The sequence below is a fragment of the Canis lupus genome, chromosome 24 (assembly GCF_003254725.2).
Source record: "Canis lupus dingo isolate Sandy chromosome 24, ASM325472v2, whole genome shotgun sequence".
Classification (NCBI taxonomy): Eukaryota; Metazoa; Chordata; class Mammalia; order Carnivora; family Canidae; genus Canis; species Canis lupus.
Window position 1 is genome coordinate 19,113,598 of NC_064266.1, and position 13,002 is coordinate 19,126,599.

The window sequence follows — 13,002 nt, forward strand, 5'->3', positions numbered from 1 at the left end:
GACACAAAGAAATATCCAATCTATAGCCTTTTATTTTAAAATTGAGGTATAATTGACATTTAATATTAGCTTCACTTGTACAACATAAGGAGTCAGTATTTGTATGTATAATGAAATGAACTCCACAATAAGTCATCACACAGTTACAAAATTATTTTTCTTATGATGAGAACTTTCAAGATTTACTCTCTTATCCACTTTCAAATGTATAATACAGTATTATTAACTCTAGTCACTGTGCTATACATCACCTCCCCATGACTTACTTATTTTATAACTGAAAATTTGTACCTTTGACTCTTCACTCATTTCACCTACCCCCTAATTCTGGCAACCACTAATTTGTTCTCTGTATCTGTGAGCTTGAGTTGTTGGGGTGTTTTGTTTTTGTTTTGCTTTTCTTCTTATTTAGGCTCCACATATAAGTGAGATCATACAGCATTTGTCTTCCTCTATCTGGCTTATTTCACTTAGCATAATGCCTTTAAATTTCATCAATGTTGTCACAAATGGGAAGATCTCATTCTTTTTTATGGCTGAGTAATGTTTCTATCTATCTATCTATCTATCTATCTATCTATAAAATATATATATATCCCTATATATATGTGTGTGTGAGATATATACATATATATGTATATATATCTCAATGTATATATATGTATATACATATATATGTGTGTGTATATATATTTCAGTGACACTTAAGTTGTTTCTGTATCTTGGCCATTGTAAATAATGTGGATAAACATGGGGGTACACATATCTTTTTGAGTTGGTGTTTCAGTTTTCTTTAGTTTTCTACACAGAAGTAGAATTGCTGTATCCAATGGTAAGGCTATATTTAATTTATTGATGATTTACTGATGAATTTTGTACTGTTTTATGTAGTGGTTGCAGCAATTCCAGACTGCAGTTCTGCCCAGGTCAGTTGCACTGTAATTTTTTGTTTGTTTGTTTGTTTGTTTATTTATGAGAGAGGCAGAAACATAGGCAGAAGGAGAAGAAGGCTCCCTGTAGGGAGCTTGATGTGGGATTTGATCCCAGGAACCCGGAATCACAACCTGAGCCGATGGCAGATGCTCAACCACTGAGCCATCCAGGCGTCCCTATTGTACTGTAATTTTACTCTCAATTTTAGCTGGCCAGTGAGGAATGAGGCTGTACCATAGGTATCAATCTCGAAGTGTTCTGCGTTGCAACTAATGAGAGCCAGGTGCTGTGCTGGGCCTGGAACGTTACACATTGCTTCCTTTATATATAAAGGAAGAACAACTCTATAGAACTCATTATTGGTTCAGTCAACATTTATTGGGCACTTAGCCCTGTGTGTGAGTTGGGGATCTGGATGAGCAAGACAAGTTGCCTGCTGATAAACTCTCACTGCATTGTGAGGAAAACTGCCATGTTTATAAATATAGTTCTATGTTGGTGAATGTAATGGTAATAACATTTAAGAAGCACTTTCTAGGCACTGGTTCAAACACTTCTCATGTATACTAATTTATTGAGAGGTACTACTATTATTTCTATCTTATAGATGAGGCACAGAGAGGTTAGGCAACTTGCCCAAGATCGCACAGGTAGGAAGTAGGTCAGGGATTTCCAATCCAGGTAAGTGCTTTGAGGAGCACAACCAGAGCCCAGCCTGCAGTGAAACAATCATAATAAAAATATTAACAACCATAACAGTACCTGTCACAAATCACACGGAGCTATGTTGAGTTTTAAGTGCTTGCACATACTTATCTCACTATTTGGTAGTCCTAAACATAAGGCGACCCTCTCTTTTTTCACAATAAGAAGATTGCAAAAAGGAAAATATTTGGGGGGGCCAACTCGAATATATAAATTCTTAAGGCTGTAGATGAAATAATCAAATGTCTCTATGTGTAATATTTATTATTTTAGGTATGCATATATATACTTTCAAGATTAATCTATTGTTTAAATAATATTTAAATGTATTATATATTAATGAATAATATCTTCAGTGAGAAGTACTGGTTTTTTCTGCTCTCACATTTTTACAAAACAATTTTATTCCTTCTTTTCCCATGTGTCTTTGATTACAGGATCGTTATTATTACTGAGGATGGTCTCTGAATCACCCAGCTCACTTTCTAGATCACATAAATTTCACTCCTATTGAAATAGTGTGTGATGCAGCACTTTTTGAACCTGTATTGATTCTCTCGCTAAAAGATTTTAACCTCAAAGTCCCGATTCACTTAATCTTAGGACACTATTGTTTTTTGGTTTGTCCTATTGGTTTATATTTGCGATCACAACATCCTAGCATTTAATTTGTTGCTTTTAAAGTCATCTGTAGAAAGCTTGCCTCATTATACAGGGTATGAAGCCAGACCCCAGTAGAATAACTATGTCCGTATTAAAATTTTTTTACTTTTTTTTTCTGAGACGACTTCTATGGGGTGACTTCTATAAACTGGTCTTCCTCAAAGAATACTTTGTTGCTTAAAATCAAGTAATTGAGAGCCTAGGGAATATGTAATATTCTGTCAGCTTTTGTAAGAACTTAAATATAAGGCAACTCTCACTTTATGCTGTGGGGTGATTTTTTTAGGGAAAAACACTCTGTCTTATGTCCAGGTATATAGCATCTGTTAACCTCACCTGTTAAACATGGTGAACCTGTCTGTGCAAATCCACATGGTGCCACTATCCTCACTTAACACATGTGTAAATTGAAACTCAGAAGGTAGGGTGACTTACCCAAAGTGCCTAGCAGATGGCAGAGCTAGAACATAACTCAAATCCAAGTGTATCTGGTCCTCTCACCCCCACCTCTCCCATTAAAGCACTGGAAAAGTTTCTAAACCAACTTCCTAATATAGATGGCTGGCCCTGGTAGGTCTGTGGGGCTGTGTTGACAGAATGCTAACACTGATTAATTTATTATTCTTTTATTGCCTTCTGCTTGTATAGCTGTGTGCAGTATTTCATAAAGAGAATGGCAGAGCAATTTGCAAATATAAAACCCAGATGCTTAATTTTAATTTCTGGGTTTCTGTTTCAAATCCACTGCAGAACAAGGCAGGTTATTTATGTTATAAATAAATGCTCCAGCATCTATGTCTAAAGATCCCCGGAAGCTGCTGCTCTTAGGTCCTAAAGTGATATATTTCCTTGCATTTGTTTTGCTCTTGAAAGGCAACAGTTTCAGGTTTGAAGTGGGAAGTCAGTAGTGCCTTTCTGGGGAGTGCAAGGTCTTTTACAGGTATGTGCTGGAGCTGGTTCCTCTGGGCCCAGGAGAGCTGATCATGTGCATCTCTTCCCAGCTTTGCTCAGTGATATCACATTGGCAGCTTGAAATTAGCCATGGTGGGAGTAGCTACCCCATAGGAACTGGCAAACCTTACAAATCAAGGCTCCTTCCTACCCCACATCCCTCCCCCAAATGATTGAATCTCCCCGTGCCTTGGGAATAGTAAGAGCACTTCCCTTCTAGGTTATTCTGAAGATGTAGTGAGATAAAGCTTGTAAAGCACATGGCATTGCTTGTATATTTATTTAAATAAATAATGCATACTAAGAGTTGAAAACAAACAAATGCTACAGTGAGTGAGAAGTAAGTTTCTTTCTCAACCAGGACCTCGATTCCAATTTCTATTCTGAAAGGCAACTTATTTCTCCAAATCCTTCCAGAGATATGTAAACATATATCCGTGTATAGAGGCGTGTGTGTGTGTATATATGATCTTTCTTCTTGACACATGTATATTTTTTTAAATGACAACATAGTATGACATGATTTTGCCCCTAGCCATATATGTATCATATTTATATGAGAAAGGGAGATAGACAGACATACATCTATCTATCTCTATCTCTAGCCATCATCCTCATCCTTATCCTCATCCTCACCATCTATGATGGATAAACAGGCTCATATAGATCTAGCTTGTTATTTTTTAGGACTGCCCATTATTCCATTTGTGGATGCCCCATGGTTTATTTAACTAGCCCTCTGTGGGTGACTTTTAAGTTGTTTCCTATCTCTTGCCAGTATGAACAATGGGCATTGAACAACTTGTCTTTTGCACATAAACATGAGTATATCTAGGCTTATTTCCTAGAAATGGAGCTCTTGGGTGAAAGGCCATGGCCACCTTACATTCTGATTTGATTGTCCAATTGCTCTTCACAGGGAGTGCCAATTTACTCTCCAACCCACAGCGCAGTGGGTCAGTGAGTCCCCATAGCCTCGGGACGTTGTCCAACTTTTTGATCTGTGACATCTGACAGTCCTTGGCACCTGGATAGGTAAATGATTGTCATAATTATTATTGGTGGAAAAACCCAGATCCAGGGAGGAAAGGAGCTTGCCTACCCTCACCCATATGCAGGCTTCTGCACACAATGCAAAGAACTGGTGGGTCCAGGTTGATACAGATGCCCTTAGCCCTGCCAGGAAGCAGGGAGCATCCCTTAAGCAATGGAGTTCTGCGAATTCTGCTTTGCAGGCTCTTTATCTTCCCTGTTTTTCTAGCATGAAATTTCTCAGGAACACTAAGGATCAAGAGGGTGAGAAGCTCTAGTGCTCTGGGAGGCTTTCAGTACAGCTCGTTCATGATCGCTGAATAGAATCAGTTTTCTGAAATACAGACCTCATCATCTCATCCTTCTCTTTAAAACTTTCTATGACCCCCTCCCCCCGCCATTTCCCAAAGTTCCTAGATCAGCAGCACCGGTAGCACCTGGGACCTGATTAGCAATGTGCATTTTTGGGCCCACCATCAACAGGCTGAATCAGACTCCCTGGAGGTGGGGCTCAGCATTCTGGCTTCAGCCAACCACCAAGTGATGGTGATGGGTGCTCCAGTTTGGGCACCAGTGTCTTACAGAATGAAGTGGCCTCTCTTCATCATATACTCCTAACTCACCTTTACTTTTCCCTCCCATGACTTCTAGACATACCTAGCTACTCGCTCCTCAAACCTCCTTATACTTTCTCACCTCTGTGCTTGGGGAGTAGAAACCCCTAGTTGCCCTCCATAAAGCAATGGAAGCTACCATTTTTGAAATCCCATTTTGTAGCCTCCCTTGCAACTGTGTTCTAGCCCATGGGATTTGAGCAGAAGTGAAGCATGCAACTTCCTCTTGTGCCCTCAAAAGGAAAGAACATGTCTCCTGACGCTGGAATACAGACATGATGGTTTGTAACCAGGCAAATAGACAAAGGCCAGGCCTCAGGTATGGTGGAGCATCAGGAGGGAAGGGGCCTGGGTCCCTGACACTATAGGGTTACCACAGGGGTGGGGGGGCCCTAGACCACTTAAGCCTAGACTGTAATAAAAGAAAGAAACTTCCATTAGCCCAGTGTCACTTGAGGTCTGTGTAAAACAACTATCTTCCCTAATACACTACCTTCAGGTGTGCTGATCCTCCATCTGCCTGGCAACAGCCCTCTCCTTCCTTTTAAGGACAAAATCAAATGCACCTCCTTTCCCTGGTCCTAGGAGAGATGATTTCTCTCTCTTTCTTTCTTTCCTTTTTAAAAAATTTTATTTATTTATGAGAGACAGAGAGAGAGAGAGAGGCAGAGGAGAAGCAGGTTCCATGCAGGGAGCCCGACGTGGAACTCGATCCTGGGACTCTAGGATCACGCCCTGGGTTGAAGGCAGGCACTAAACCGCCAAACCACTCAGGGATCCCTGATTTCTCTCTCCACCTCAGAGCTCTGGTTGCTGGCAAGCATAGTGTCAAGTCACACACACACACACACACACACACACACACACACACACCCCGTCCTTGACTTGGGGTGAAGAGGGGGCATGAGCTTTGTCATGGTGGAATATTCCACAGGTCTGGCTCACTGTCTGACGCACAGTGGATTCTAATGAACATTTTTCAGTGGCAACTCTAAGCTTCTGCGTTTTTCTGTACTCCCTGCTAAATTGTTCTTTGGTGAATTCTTTGGATGAGAAATGAGAACCAATTTGTGATCTGGAACGGTGGTTAGAACTGTTTTTCCCTTCCCAGAATGACTGTGGACCAAGTAGGTTGAGACTGGCCATCAGTAAGTGCTTTAGGGATGACCTCAGGGGTTAGGTGTAGGAAGATAATAGAGCAGGGGAAAGAATTCATTATGTTTCTGCCCAACCCATGAAGCCCCCATCTCCCCATGTTTGTTCTGAATGGTGTGGAGAGGTCTCAAGGTCAAGACTTGCGAGAAATTGTGACACAGCGAGACCTTTTTCAAAAGGCCACTCAGTCATTGCAAACCTATGTTTCATGTCCCGGGAGCCTCCTGGTTTCTCAGAACAATGTTTGTTCTTTCGGACCAAGCTATGCCAGAACACTCTGACCTTTATTCTGACTCAGAACTAAAAAGTCTAAAGCATATATTGTCAATCAGATTGGTGATCTCTCTTGTGCTCTCTTGCTCTCTCCAAGGGCTAACAAGTTGTTAATATTCCATTGGTTCATCAAATATTTATTGGGTATCAGCTTTTTGCCAGGCACTGTATAAGGTGCTTGGAATACAAAGATGAAAAAGGTGCTCTCCCTGTCTTCGCTCACTAAGTGCAGGTGCAAATGTATGAAAGAATGATCACAATAATACAAGAATTTCTAAAGTGTGGTCCCAGGACACCTAGATCACCCTGAGACCCTTGAGGGGATCCATGAGGCCAAAACTAATTTCATAATAACACTAAGACATTATTTGCCCTATTCACTCTTAATTTTTCATGTGTGTACAGTAGAATTTTCCAGAGACTGCATGATGTCTGTTATCACAACATATTATAATGCAGAAGCAGACAGGAGAATCGGTTGTCTGTGAAGCCAGACATTAAAGAGAATTTGTAAATTTGTGAAAGTGTCACTCCTCTCACTATTTTTCAAAAAATTCATTTCATAAAAAATGATTTGTCTATATTAACACGAAAATGAGCTTATCATGGTTTTAAAGATAACAAATACCTAAAAAAAAAAATCTCCATTTTAATTTATGAGATAGAAAATACCAATGAATATAGCCCACATAAACAAAATCTCTCTGCAGCCCTCAATACTTTTAAAAAAATTTTTCACTCTGAGATCATTGTAGGTTCAAAAGGGTGGGGGGCGGGGGGGAGAAAGATGACAGAGTCTGTATACTCTTAACCCACTTTCCCCTGATGGTGAACATCCTGTGTAACTTTAGTACAGTGTAACTTTAGTACAACCAGGAGATTGGCAGTGATACAATCCAACTTCCTTATCCAGATTCTACCCATTTTATGTGTGTCTGTGTTTAATTTACACCACTTTATCCCATGCATAGATTTGTGTGACCGCCACCACAGTCAAGATGTCTAACGATTCCATCACAGGGTTCTTTCCTACTACCCTCTTGTCCCTACAGCCACCTCCCTCTCTCCTCTCTGGCCCCTGTTCTCCCTCTCTACAATTTTGTCATCAAGAATGTTCTATAAATGGAATAATGCCTTATGTAACCTCTTGAGATTGGCTTTCTCACTCAGCATAATTCCGTTGAGATCCATCCAAGGTGTTGTGTGTATCCAGAATGTACCCCTTGCTATTGCTGAGTAGTGTTCCATGATGTAGATGTACCACAGTTTACTGAACAGTTCCCCTATGGAAGGACTGTTTCTGATTTCTGGCTATTGCAAATAAAGTTGCTATGAGCATTCATGTACAGGTTTTTGAATGAACAGAAGTTTTTACTTGTCTGGGGTAAATGCTCCCAAATACAATCGCTGGGTAGCACAGTAAACATATTTCATTTTGTAAGAAATCATCACTTTTTTTTTCTTGAGTGGCTGTATCATTTTACATTCCAAATTATAAGTGATCTAGTTTCTCTGCATCTCCACCAGCATTTGCTGTTATCACTATATTTTATCTTAGCTATTCTGATAGTTGTGTAGTAATATCTCATGATGATTTGAATTCACATTTCCTGATGGCTAATGATGTTGAAAATATTTTTATGTGCTTACTTGCTATATCCTTTTCAGTGCAATGCCTATTCATGATCTTTGCCCATTTTCTAATTGGATTGTTTGTTCTCATTTTTGGGTTTGGAGCACTCTTTATGTATTCTTGATACCAGTCCTTTGTCAGATATGTGGTTTGCAAATATTTTCTCCCAGTGTTTTGTCCTTTTTACAGGTCCTTTCTTGGAGCAAAAGATTTTCATTTTGCACTATCCAATTTATTATTATTATTTTTTTATAAATCATGCTTTTACTAAGAACTTTTCACCCAGCCCTAGATCACAAAGATTTAAAAAAATTTCCCCCCAGAAGTTATATAGTGTTGGGGTGCCTGGCTGGGTCAGTCAGTTGAGCAGCCAATTCTTGATTTGGGCTGGGAGCATGGCCTCTGGGTCCTGGGATTGAGTCCTGCATTAGGCTCCTGCTCAGTGGAGAGTCTATTTGAGAATTCCAGCCCCACCCCCCATGCCCCTGCCCCTCTCTCTGTCAAATAAATGGATCTTTTAAAAAAATTGTGTAGTATTACATTTTACAACTAATCTTTTTTTTTGATGAAAAATTGTGAGTTAATTTTTGCATAAGCTGTGAGGTTTAGGTCAAGGTTCATTTGCCTTTAAATGTCAATAATTTCTAAGGGACCCTGGACCAAAGATTTGAGAACTTCTATAGTAAGGTATATGAGGTACTCCAAGAGAGGTACGTGCAAAGTGCTGTAGAAAGGTTAATTTTGAGTGAGGCAGTTCTTGAAGACTTTCCAGGGGAGGTGACATTTGAGTTCTGCTTTGGAGGATGAATAGGATTTTACCAAGCAGAGAAGAAACCTTTTCTTTTCTCTGTCTTCCATAGCCAGTGATAGTCTCAGTGATGAAGACAACAAAGAAAAGGACCTAAAGAGTTTGGCAGACCATGGTTGAAATGCTTCTTAAGGGATGCCTGAGGGGCTCAGCAGTTGAGTGTCTGCCTTGGGCTCAGGGTATGATCCCAGGATCTGGGACGAAGTCCCTATCGGGCTCCCTGTGAGGAGCTGGCTTCTCCCTCTGCCTGTGTCTCTGCCTCTCTCTGTGTGTCTCTCATGAATAAATAAATAAAAACTTAAAAAAAAATGAAATCCTTCTTAATTAGCTAAGTTACTTACTTTTCCTAAGCCTCAGTTTTCTTACCTGTAAAATGGAGAGAATAATTCTTTTCAAGGAAACTGTGAGGATTAAATAAGTAGCTAAACTGGCAAGGATGGTACCTGAGACAGGATAGGCACCCAATAAATTACTTTCTCTTCTTGTTTCATTATTTCCTTTATGTTTTATTTATGTTAAGAAGTTAGACCATTCCTTTGATGTTCAGCCTATATTGGTTTCATTCTTTTTTTCCCCACATTGCTCTAGATGAGTGGTTCTCAGACTTTATGTATCAGCTGTCACGAAGCTGATACTCAATATTTAGGCATGAAGGGCTTTAAAACACATGTCACAGAACTTCTGATTCAGTAGGTCTGGGGTAAGGCCTGGGGATCTGCATTTCTTTTTATTGAGATGGGAGGATTTGCATTTCTTACATGCTTCCAGGTGATGCTGATGCTGCTGGTCTGGAGAACATACTTTTGAGAACCACTGTCATAGGTATTCCCAGTAATTGTCTCAATAAATTGTATAGAAGGAATCAAAGTATTCATGTTCTACTGTAAATAGGTTTTCAAGGAAATGGCTTCTCGTGTATGGTTTTCAACATCCATAGGGATTCCCCAAAAACTCAATGAGGAGATTTCTGGTTTTAGAATAGCTAGGTTTTGGGGATGCCTGGGCGGCTCAGTGGTTGAGCATCTGTCTTTGGCTTGGGTTGTGATCCACGGGTTCTGGGATGGAGTCTTGCATCAGGCTCCCAGTGGGGAGCCTGCTTCTCCCTCTGCCTGTGTCTCTGCCTCTCTCTCTGTGTCTCTCATGAATAAATAAATAAAATCTTAACAAAAATAATATGGCTAGGTTTTGTTTTTGTTTTTAATTGTGGTAAAAAAAAAAAAACACCTAACATGTGTACCATCTTTACCATGTGTGAGTGTGCAGTTCAGTAGTGTTAATGAACTACATTCAAGGTTGGCCTGGTTTTCTATCTTGTTCTCTTGTCATTGAATCCACTTCAAGTAATAAGAACATGCAAACACCCTTTCCATCTTTGCTGAGACCAGGAGACATCTCTAACTGTGAGACACAATAAATAAAGGCAGAATCTGTTTTGGGGAATGACAGAAGGTTTGGTAGAGTGGAGGAGGGTCAACCATCCCGCCTAAGGTGGGGCATATACTGATGGACAGCCCATTCACCCCAGCATCCTGGAAGGTTCTAGAATTGGCAGAACCAGGTTTTGTAGGATGCAGGGGGTAAGGCAATGCTTTGCTGCAATTGCCACTTTGGACTTCTCCAGGCATATTTCGACATCTGCTACTGAAGAGTCGACTTATGGAAATAATCCTTAACCTGAGATCCCCGCTGTCCTTGACAGTGGGAGCTAGTTTCTGTGTAGGTGTGCATATGAGCTCATGACTGGGGTAGAATGAACGTATCAGATTCTCAGAGAGAGGGGGAATGTCTGAGATGCATTAAAGGATGAGCCACTCATTGACTAGATTTCTAAGCTCTCACCCTGGGCTTATCTCCTGGGTATATTTTTGCCTTCTCACACCTTTGAGCTCTGTACACACAGGTACTTTGACTAGAGAATCCTTCCCTTGTCAGTAGAGTGAATTCTCACTCCTTCCAGACTCTTTTGAAATACTGGTTTTCTAGGGGGGGGTCTTCCCTGACCCCCCCCAGCCTCCTGTCTGGGGTGGGGTGACTCTCTCGGTGCTTCCCCAAGCTTCTGTACACCTCCCTCATCTCCTTAAGAGGGATACGTCTGCTGCCTCTGGAGGCAAAAGCCCCTTTTCTCCCAATGCCCTGGTTAGAGAGCTGAGTAATAATCTCCCAGCAGCACCTGCTTGCCCAGTCTCAGGATAAAGTACTTGCTAATTGGGCTGAGAGCTGGACTGGACAGATGCTTGGGAGTAAATAAGCCCAGGCCCCTGAATTACATTTCAAAGCTTAGTGGAAGGCAGAGTGAAATGACTGGAAAAAAAAAGGGGAAGACAGGGCAATCACTAAAACTCTTTTTGCCTTTATCCTTAGGTTACCTACCAGGGCTGGGTTTACTGAGGCTCTTCTGGATACTGTGAACTTGAACCTGAACTTGGGAAAGGGAAGGTGAGGTCAAGGTGTTGCTCTGATTCAGCACCAGGTGCTAGTATCTTCCAGGAGAAGGGTGTGAAGTGTCTAAGTTGGTGCAACCCTAACCCCCACAATATATGGAACAGACATTATTATTTGGAAGCCACCCTGCACCTGAACTCCGATGCTCTATCTGAAGAATTCTTCATGTTACATGTCTTGATGGAAGGCAGACACCCTTTGTTTCTGTTACAGGATTTTTAATCTCTAACATTTTTTTTTCATCTTCGTAAGAATGTCCATCTCTCTGCTCACATTGCCTGTCTGTTCTCACATGTGGTCTACTTTTTCCATGAGCGCCTTTAGTATGGTAATCATAGTTAATTTGAAATTCCCAGTCTGATCATTTCAACATCCTGCTATCTCTAAATCTGGTTCTGATGTTTTCTCTGTCTCTTCAAACTGTGTTTTTGCCTTTTAGTATGCCTTGTGATTTTTGTTGTTGTTGAAAGCCAGGCTGGATCAAAGAAACTTTGGGAAATGGGCCTTTAGTGGTATGGTGGTAGCAAATAAGGGAGACAAGCATGCTATAGTCCTGTGATTAGGTCTCAGTCTTCTCATGAGGTTGTGTGTCTGGGCTGTGGACTTCACAAGCATTTCTCAGTTTCTCCCTCCTGTAGGTAGGACAAGATGGGTGGAGAATGCTGAAGCTGGGTATTTTCTTCCCCTAAGTCAGTTAGGCTCTGATAAAATCCCAAGAGATTAAACTCTGGTAAAATAGTTTCTCCTGAGGGTAGGCATTGGTAAGAAGGACAGAGTGCTTTGGCATATTTCCTCTTGCCCTGGCAGAGAGGCATAAAGGGATTTTCCTCCCAATTTCACTGAAATTCCAATATTCACTGCGAAAACCTGGTCAAGCTCCTGAAGGAAAAACTCATAAAATTCTGGGGGTTCCCCATGACTGGGGGCCCCTAGAGGTTTTATCTCTCAGCCTTACTCACACTGAGCCTCCTACAACTCCTCAGGTCTGCCTATGTGTACACTGGTTCCCATGGAGGTTTCAGCTTCAGTGAGTTGTGATTCTCTGTATCTGCCTGTCTGTCCAATTTTAGGGGCAGCAGTCTGCCCTGGGATCTCATTTCTCTTACAGATCCAAGAAGAGTTGTCGATTTTTCAGTGCTTTCAGCTCTGCACTTGTTAGGACAGAGTGATGATGACTTCCGAGTTCCTTACATGCTGGACCAGAAACTGGTAAGTTGGGTTTTTGTTTTTGTTTTTCTACGTTGTAGTAAAATATCTATAACATGAAATTTATCATTTTATATTAAGGACCATCCTTAAGCGTACAGTTCCAAGGCATTAAGTACATGCACGGTGTTATGCAACCATCACCACCATGCATCTGCAGAACTTTCTTATCACCCCAAACTGAAACTCCATATTTATTGAACAGTAACTCTCCCATTATGTAAGTGCTAACTTTTATACTGTTGTTGATGTCATCATTATTATTACATAGTGAACAACTGCAATTGTTTGGTTAGGAGGCCGGGCATCATTCTCAAGAACATGTTTTGGGTGGGGCATCATGATTTACTTTAAGAAGGGGGCTGATGGGCTCAGTGTGTATATTTAGGGAGGAAGGGGCACCCATGGGGAACAACCGGGGGCCTGAGTGTGCTATGGATGTTCCTTCAAGTCAGAGCAAAGCAAGCCCTGGAAGTCTGTCCTAAATGAAAGCATTTATCAGGGTAAATGTCCTGACTCCACATTGACTTCATTTCACCAGTTTTGTTTTATTGTTTCATCTGCCCAGGAACGGAACCTTGAAACTC

At 41.0% G+C, this 13,002-nt stretch overlaps 1 long non-coding RNA gene across 3 annotated transcripts in view; it reads left to right on the top strand.

The window, feature by feature from the left end:
- The window catches only part of LOC112673700 (uncharacterized), a 63,602-nt gene that overhangs the window by 10,876 nt on the left and 39,724 nt on the right, over positions 1–13,002 (top strand). For 2 of the 3 annotated variants that reach the window (XR_003144982.3, XR_003144983.3), the window contains exons 2-3: positions 11,129–11,203; positions 12,318–12,418. This is a non-coding gene — a long non-coding RNA (uncharacterized LOC112673700). The remainder of the gene's footprint in view (positions 1–11,128; positions 11,204–12,317; positions 12,419–13,002) is intronic. The other variant, XR_003144984.3, reaches the window with a different exon arrangement.